This window comes from Gorilla gorilla, chromosome 7 (assembly GCF_029281585.2).
Source record: "Gorilla gorilla gorilla isolate KB3781 chromosome 7, NHGRI_mGorGor1-v2.1_pri, whole genome shotgun sequence".
Lineage (NCBI taxonomy): Eukaryota > Metazoa > Chordata > Mammalia > Primates > Hominidae > Gorilla > Gorilla gorilla.
Genome location: NC_073231.2, coordinates 128,584,132 through 128,592,791, shown reverse-complemented (window position 1 = coordinate 128,592,791; position 8,660 = coordinate 128,584,132).

The following is an 8,660-nucleotide window of genomic DNA, read 5'->3' as shown; positions in this document are numbered from 1 at the left end:
CCTGCTCCAGTTCCACATTGCTTCCGAGAGGGCCAACAGCCTTCTCTCCAGGCTTTCCCCACTGTAACCTCCTCCATACACTACTGCAGATAAAGTCTCTGATTAACAACACCAATATACAAAGGAATGACTGCTTCAATTTATAAAGAGCTTATACAGATTAATAAAATAAGAAAATCACTATGACCTTAATCACATAGACCTATAAGTCTATGCCTTACCCTCCTGTAAAGTGCGCACAGAGCTCTGCCTCCCCCTCCTTTTTTTTTTTTTTTTTGCACATACTGTCTCTTCTGCTTGGAATCTCCTGGTCTTGCTTCTCTCTTGTTTACTCTTTAAGATGGAGCTTAAATGTCACTTCCTCTTTGAAGCCTTCCCAGGCTCTTTTCCAATCCCTCTGTCGCAGCTGAATGAGTTTTCTCCTTCTCTGTGCTCTCCTGGCACTTTGCACATTCTTGTATTATAGTATTCATCACACTATATTGTACCTATTGTCACACTTATTTGCTTACATTTCTGCCTCCTCCCACAGGCTATGAGCCCCTCAAGGGCAAGGGCAGTGTCTTCCTTGTGTATTCAGCACCCACACAATGCCAGCCATGTAGCAGATGTCCAGATTTAAAGGCTGGTCAGGATGACAGTAAATCCTCCCACTCATCCCTGCTACCCCATGGGTTCCTGGCCAAGTTGTATACAAGGAACAGCAGTCAAATGAAGAACAAAGTACGAGCTTTCACAATGATTTGCCAGTACTATAAAACCCCCAAATGAAGGTGTTTTTGGATAAAAGCTGGATAGTAGATCAGAGCCTTAGATCTGAAGAAAATGGGGCCACCTTTTCTCTGTTCCTCAAGTCTAGACTGCCTGGCCATGCAGTGCCATCTCTAAGTCCACTTACCCAACCAGCTTCATGTGTAGGGATGGCCAGGTTGCATGACAAACCCAGTAATGGGCAGAGAATCAGGCACAGAGAGAAGGCTTCCTTTGGGAAGAGGTCTGTGTGTGCCGATGCAGAAAGTGAAGGGGTGCGCCAGCTCCACCCGCCAGTAAAACACAGTCTGATGATCATTCCAGGCTCTGGTCAGTTACAGGAGCTTGCCTCCTTCTCTTAGGGGGCAGCTGTCAAGAGAGTAGACAGAGGTACTAGAAGTGATGAAAGTTCCTCTAATCCTATTGTAGGAGAGAAAAATCAGAGAAGGGCAGGAGGCCCTCCTCCTCTCCTCAAACCAGAGAAAAATTTCCCAGTGAATGGAAAGATTCTCCATGCAGTCTCCTCCTTTCCTTATGCGTATCCTGTATTCCCTCCTTAAAGGATAGTCACTCCTCAAAGGAGAACTGAAATAAGATCTCCAAAGGGCCTGAGGACCAGAAATTAGAAAGACTAGTAGAAATATTGCAGTTTTTTCCTTTTAAAATCTACTGGTAACTTCATAGAATCAAATCGTTTTAATCAGCCTTTAAGCAACATAAACCAGCAGGTTGCCCTAGTTCAATGATTAAAATTTGGAGATAGAGAAATTTACTGAGAAAAAAAACCCAGAAAATATTTGACATCCTTTTCTGATTGTGGGCTCTTGGGAAGAGCCCATGCGTTTTCAGAGATCCACACGTCCCAGATGGGCTCCTTTATGACTGGAGGCAAGCCAGGCTCCTGGAGTTGCTTGATCTATGACCTTTCCTATTAGGGAACAATACAAACCCGTTTGCACAGGCAGCAATTTGGGTGATGCTCAACCTTCTCATCGCCTCTCTCAGTAGGCAGCTTGGGTGCTGTCAGAGTATCCCCATAACACATGAATACTGTAGAACGTTTTGAAATTACAGATAAGAAAAAAAAACCAAGAAAATTAATATGTAATTCAACCACTGAATTAGTACCACTGGCATCATTTTTAGTCATTATCTTTCTAGGTCTTTGTGCGTGTACACATACATGCCTGCATGCGTGTGCGTCTAAGTATTACATTAAACTATTATTAAAACTCTTATTAGGTCATGTCATATACATTAGTTTGTGTGTGTATGTACCTTCTTTTAAAAATGACTTCACAATACGTTACAATCTGTTTTCTGTGACATTAAATATTCTTGCACAAAATCATTTTCAGTGGCTGCTGAGTATTCCACCGTGGAGATGAAAGATGATTTAATTATCTACTCTTCTGTTGTTGGGCCTTTAGATTGTGTCCAGTTTTTCACTATTATAAAAAATTCTGGAAAGAGAAATTCTTTAGTGGTATTTTTGTGTACATCTATGATTGTTCACCTAGGATAAATTCTTCCAAGCGGAATTGCTAAGTCAAAGCATTTGCAAACTCTGGAGGTTTTGTAACAAATATTTGACATCCAGCTGTGCAGTAGTTCCCTTCAGCAGTGGCCCATTTCCTTGAAATATGCCATGTCTGGGCAGTAGTGGGTCTTCAGCATTTCATTGCCTAATTGATAAGTGAAATGCCTCCTGAAGGGGTGCCCAGTTGTTTGAGCTTCAGTTACCCACAGAGATAACTCTCTCATTAGCACACCCTTGCTTGGTGTTTTTACCTCCCTGTCTCACTTCTTGCATTTCCTCATTTGTCTTCCTGGGATGACTTCCCAAATAAACTCTTTGCATCCAAATCCTTATTACAGAGTCTGATTTTGAGGGAACCAACACCAAGTTTATGGAACTCAAACGAAGACATATGGGAACACAGTGGAGGGAGGAGCCATTCTGTCTTCATGAGCAGTGGTAGTCGTAGCAGCAGTCATTGTTAAAATAATAATGGTAATAATATTTACAAGGCAGTAACAGCATCACCACTTACTGTGTGCTTCCTGCGTGCCAGGCACAATGATAAGCTCTTCACGCCCACTGGGCCACTCTACTTTAGAACTCCACTGGGTGTGTGCTATTTTATCCTATCTGATGGGTGAGGAACCCAAAGCTTAGGAGGGGTAAGCAACTCTCCCTAGACACGTGGTACGAAGTGGATGAGATGGGATTTGGAGTCCAACTCCAGGATCTATAACCTTAGAAAAGGACACATTTGTGCTGATGGCTTGGAGAGCAGTGTGTGGGGTCTGCCAGGTGTACAAGGAAAGAGGGACATCTTGGGCTGATGGAGGAGCTTGTTGGGGCAGTGGGTCTTGCACAGGGGCTTGGAGGGAAAAGTGGGATGTGTCAGGAAGGGTCTAGATAGAAAAGAGACTCAAAGCTGCAGCATTTGGTGAGGCCAGGCTGTGATGGACTTCATTTATCCTGCTTGGAACTTTGTACTTGGAGGCATCGGATGGCACACTGTGAAGCACAGAAATGACATGCTTAGACCCGCATGGCAGAGTGGAGAGCGGAGAGGTGGCAGGGAACCCAATTAGCACGCAACTGCAATGGGCTTTGCCTCCACCCTGCCATTTTCCTAACCACCTCAGTGGAGAGGGATCCAGGCCTGCTGGCAAGTGAGCTGAGTGGCTCCCCTGGGATTATTTTTTCAGCAACTGGCTGTTCTTCATACAGATTTGCTTCACCAGGTTTCCAAAGCAGCCCACAGACTGTCCTGATCTATAAATAAGTTGTATCTGTCTCCGTTCACCCCCTCCCCCGTTGCTCCAGGTACAACCTTTTCTTTCTAGAATTCAGATAACCAGAGAGACGGCCTGAAGCCTCTGCTGGGGGTGGTGGGGGAGGGAGGGCATGTGGATGGGCACTGACAGTTCTGAGGATGTAGGTGGTGAAGCTGTGAGTGCCTGAGCTGTGCAGGACCTAAACAGAAGAGACCTATATGATGTGGGGAAACTGAGGCTTAGAGACGCAAGCCTGGGTCTCCTGACTCCTTTAACTTACACAGCTCGCCAGAGGCCCATCTCTTTAGCTATTCCTGTTGCCTAAAAATGCATTTATTCCAGGGAGTCACTTGAACACTCCCTACTTCCTTCAAATCTTTGCTTAAAATCTGCCCTTTTCAACGAGACCTACCGAGACGACACATTTAATATTGCAACCTGGTCCTCCCTAACCCTCATTTTGTTCTCTCTTTTGCGTTAGCATTTATCACCTTCTAATATACAATGTCATTAACTTGCCATTTTTACCCCTGCCCTGCTTTCCTCAAGGACAAGGTCTATGTTCACTTTGTTCCCTGATCCCAAGTTTCTCGAGGGGCCTGGCAATAGCATATGCTCAATAAATATTTGTTGGACTAACCATAGTGCTTGTCTTTCTCTTCTTGGCTGACTTTAATGGCAATTTGCAATTAGTCTCCCTGATACAAAATGTTAAGAGTTGTGTAAATATGACAAAGACATGGTGATAGTGATAATTTTAAACTCAGGGTCACAGTCAAATTGCTAAGGAAGAACTTGAGAGCCTGCTCATCCATTCTTAAACATTTAACAAATCACTTCTCTGAAAACATCCGTCTAAGCTTCAGCATTCTAGACAGCTCCTCTGTCCAATAGAAATATAATACAAGGACACACACATACTTTTAAATGTTCTAGTAGCTACATTAAATGAGTAAAAATAAACAGGTGAAATTAATTTTAATAATCCATTTCATTGAATCCATCATAGCCAAATATTATCATTTCAACGTATAATCACTGTAAACATAATTAACGAGTTTTTACATTCTTTTTTTTTCTCCCTAAGTCTTTGAAATCTAGTGTGTATTTTACGCTTCCAGCACATCTCGATTTGGACTCACCACACTCTAAGCGCTGGGCAGTCACAGAAACCAGTGGCTTCCATACTGGACAGGGCAGTTCTGGAGGGGAAGACATGGCCTTTTTCTTCTAGTGGCTTCTATGTGAGCCAGTGGCAGGAGCACGTGGTAAGTTCAGGAGCAGAGGTGGGAACTGGGTACCAAGAGAAGACCAAGGCAGATGGGATTAGTTCTGTTTGAAGGGAGAGAAATTGGCAAAGACATGAAAAATCAGGTGTTTATTTTAACATCATTTACTATTTGGTGACAAATTGAATGGCTCATGAATGGAAAAGAACTTGGGGTAACTATGGTTCAACCTCCTTGTTTTATAGGTAGGGATGCTGAGATACAGAAAGGGGAAAAATCAGGTTTCTGTATCTGAAAACATCCATCTAAGCTTCAGCATTCTAGACAGCTCTGTCCAATAGAAATACAATACAAGGACACACACATACTTTTAAATGTTCTAGTAGTTACATTAAATGAGTAAAAATAAACAGGTGAAATTAATTTTAATAATTCATTTCATTGAATGAAATGAATCCCCTTTCAGATACAGAAAGGGGAAAAATACAGAAAGGGGAGGTGGACTAGCTCAGGGTCACGCAGCAAGTCAATTTCCTTCTCTGTAAAATGACAAAACCCCTGTTCCACCCTGTCTTCAGAATTCTTGTTGGAACAAATGGGATTATAAACAGGATGTGTCTTGCATGGAAGAAAGTCTTTTCCTTCCATGCTAAAGTACATGTTAGCGCATGGCTAAAAATGTAATTTCCAAAGGGACTCTTTCTGAGGGGGTGTGGGCCTCAAGTTTCCCCATGTGTCACATGCTTCAGGGCTAAAGAGGCCTTGCTGAAGTCTATGCACTGCCACAAGCTGTGTGTGTTGTGGGTTCACATCTTTGCTGGCCCCAGTGCCTCCTCCGTATAGAAAGCCCGAGTGCAGAGTCTCCTGGGAGGGGAAAGAAGTGGGTTTGAAGACAGGCAGATTAGGGTTTGCATGATTAGGCTCAGCCACTAATCGCCTGAATGATGTTGGGCCAATCCCTCACTCTCTTTAAGCCTCAGTTTTCTTATCTGTAAAATGGGAGTAATCACAAGGCATGTGCCAGGTTCTTGTTGTGAAGGCTCTTAAAGGTAGCTCATGGGAGATGCTCACAAACATTTTTCTTCCACCACCCCTTCCAGCCCCAGCTTTTGATATGGCCATTCACTCATTGCACCCTCCAGTGTGCCTGGCACCAGGCTGAGTGATTTGTAACACTACCCCTGAAAATTCTCATACAATCACTTCTGTTAGGTGATTGAGAGGTGTAGGTGGAAGACATGGGAGATTGGCGAGAACCACGTGAAAATCTGCCTTTTCCAAATCAGCCCAGGTGTGGCCTCTCACAATTTTCCCTCCTCAATCATTTCCCTCCATGGCAACTGGCAGGGTAGGCAGGGGCTTGTGGGCCCCACATATTCCATTTTTTCCATTCCAGTTTCCTCCTGAAACTTCTTGTGCAGGAATTGCCCCAAGGGACAACAGGAGCCAAACTACCTTCTTGAGCAGTGGCAGGAATTCACAGGGTGTCACACTCACCTGACGAGATTTCAGAGGGCGCCCTGGCCACGCCTCTTGGCACTCTGTCAAAGACAACTTTCTCCTTATTTCTATTCATTGCAGAAATGTGAAAATTCAAAGCTAGAGTAAAATAAACAATGATAATACAGCCAAGATTGTTAAGAATAATATCTGTATATTTCTACATGTAGATGGAGATTTAAAACATGGTGTTGGATTATACTCACTTGTGAAAGTTGCTTTATTTCTATATAATGTATGACTATCACCTTTCTTTTGGTCCATAAATATTCATTTGAAAGTTATTTAACAGCTGAGTGGAATTCTCTATTATGACTATACCCTATTACTGGACGATGAGTTCAGGACTGAGGTTTTATTGTTAGAAAGCAAAGCTTTCATGTAAGTCCCTGTCAGCTCAGCCTTTGTGCATGGGCTTAATTCTTTCTTCAACTTAAATTCCTGCATTGAAATAGATGAATAAAAAGAGTTACACAATAAAAACTCTTAAATAAGAAAATTGTACTTAAAAAAGGATAAAAAAAGTAGGCATGCATGATTTCTATAGTGACAGTCCCCTTACTCTCTCTGCCTCTCCAAGCCATCCCTGGAGCACTGGTAACTTTCTGTTGGGTATCCCTTCAAAACTTTTCTAGATTCAGCCAAGCATCCTTGTACACAAACCCCACATGCCCTACACACACACGTAAATATTGCTTCAAGCTTTTGATGTGTAATGTCAGGTTCTGTTCCATAAAGATCTTTCTTCCCTTTAAATCTCCACTTGTTTCTGTCTTGTGACCCTGCTGCAGAGCCTTTGTGCCAGCTGCTATGGGATTTTTGGCACGTCCATCCTTTTGGAGCTCTCTGAGGCCAGGCAGATAAGGTTTGGATTGTGAAGTCTCTGCATTGTGGTGTATGTTGGGAGCAAAGCTCATTCCTGATTCTGCTTTGGCTTTTGACCCAGCCCAATCTTTCCCAAGGACAGAAAGGTATGGAGAGATTTAAAGACCATCCTGGCTCCCTTGAAGAATGCAATATACCACTCCCAACTTTGGCAAAGCTTCGTGCCTCTTTGTCATAAAGCTCATGTGCAAGAAAAGAAAAACAGAAGGAGAAAAATACTATTTTGTCCCATAGCCTAACACAGTAAGGGCTGGACCTAGGGCAGAGGCAGGGAGCTCTGTGGCCAAGACTGCTGAGAAGGTTATCATATAACTTACTGTCCAAGTGGGACATTTCTGGGAATGAAGTGGAGAGCTAATAATGTGTATACTGGGACAGCAGGCACAAGCCAGATATCTGGTTACTCTTCCTTATGAGGGATGTCTTCAGCTTATAGGAGACACAGGTGAGGTGCAGTTGATGGGGGCACCAGGTTGGAATCAGAAAGCCTGGATTGAAGGTCCTGCCTCTTGTGGTTGGTGAGATCTGAGACAGTCACTTCATACCTAGAGCCTGTTTTCTCCTCTGCAAAGTGAGGAGTAAAACTATTTACCTTACGGAGCTGACATAGAGAGTAAGTAGGATGTGGAGCTTTGTAAAGTGTGATTTGCTGTGTATGTGCTAGGTACTGGGGAACAAATTCCTTCAGCCTCATTAGTGAACCCATAGAAAGGTCTTGTGGAAAGAGCCTGCTTAAGGTAACAACAGGGAGTTAAACTAATAATACTGCCTTCAACCACATTCCAGTACTCCAAAGAAGGAGCAAACCCTCGTATGAACCCAAGATAGAGATAAAGTGGGTGTTGTAGGCTGAGTGGTGACACTCTAACATTCACGCCCACCTTGAACTTCAGATTGTGGCCTTATTTGGTGCTCTGGTCTGAATATTTATGTTTCTCTAAAATGCATGTGTTGAAATCGAATCCCCAATATGTTGGCTTTAAGGGGTAAGGCCTTTGGAGGTGACTAGGACGTGAAGGTGGAACCCTTGTGAATGGAATCATTTCCCTTATAAAGGAGGCCTGGGGAAGCTTTTTCACCACTTCAGCCATGTGAGGACCCAGCAAGCAGGTGCCATATTTGAAGCAGAGAGCTAGCCTCATCAGGTGCCAAATTGACTAGAGCCTTGCCTTCAGAACTGTGAGCAACAAATTCTGGTTGTTTATAAATTACCCAATAGAAGGTATTTTGTTATAGCAGCCTGAACAGACTGAGACATTTGGAAATAGGATCTTGCAGATATAATTAAGATAAAGATCGAGAGGAGATCATGCTGGATTAGGGTGGTCTAAGGTTACTCAAGGCGAGGGTTCTTAGACGAAGAGGAGAGGACACACACAGGGAGAGGGAGGAAGGCCCTGTGCAGATGGAGGCAGAAATTAGAGAGATGCTGCCACAAGCCAAGAAATGCCAGGAGCCTCCAGAAGCCGGAAGAGGCAGGGAATTATCTGCTCTAGATCCCTGGAG